This window comes from Nomascus leucogenys, chromosome 4, assembly GCF_006542625.1.
Source record: "Nomascus leucogenys isolate Asia chromosome 4, Asia_NLE_v1, whole genome shotgun sequence".
NCBI lineage: Eukaryota > Metazoa > Chordata > Mammalia > Primates > Hylobatidae > Nomascus > Nomascus leucogenys.
The window spans coordinates 291228-291483 of record NC_044384.1 but is presented as its reverse complement, the minus strand read 5'-3'; positions in this window follow the sequence as shown (position 1 = coordinate 291483).

Genomic DNA, 256 nt, shown 5'->3' with positions numbered 1-256 from the left:
AGTCGGCCGGGCGCGGTGGCTCACGCTTGTAATCCCAGCACTTTGGGAGGCCGAGGTGGGCGGATCACGAGGTCAGGAGATCGAGACCACAGTGAAACCCCGTCTCTACTAAAAATGCAAAAAAATTAGCCGGGCGTGGTGGCGGGCGCCTGTAGTCCCAGCTACTCGGAGAGGCTGAGGCAGGAGAATGGCGTGAACCCGGGAGGCGGAGCTTGCAGTGAGCCGAGATTGCGCCACTGCACTCCAGCCTGGGTGA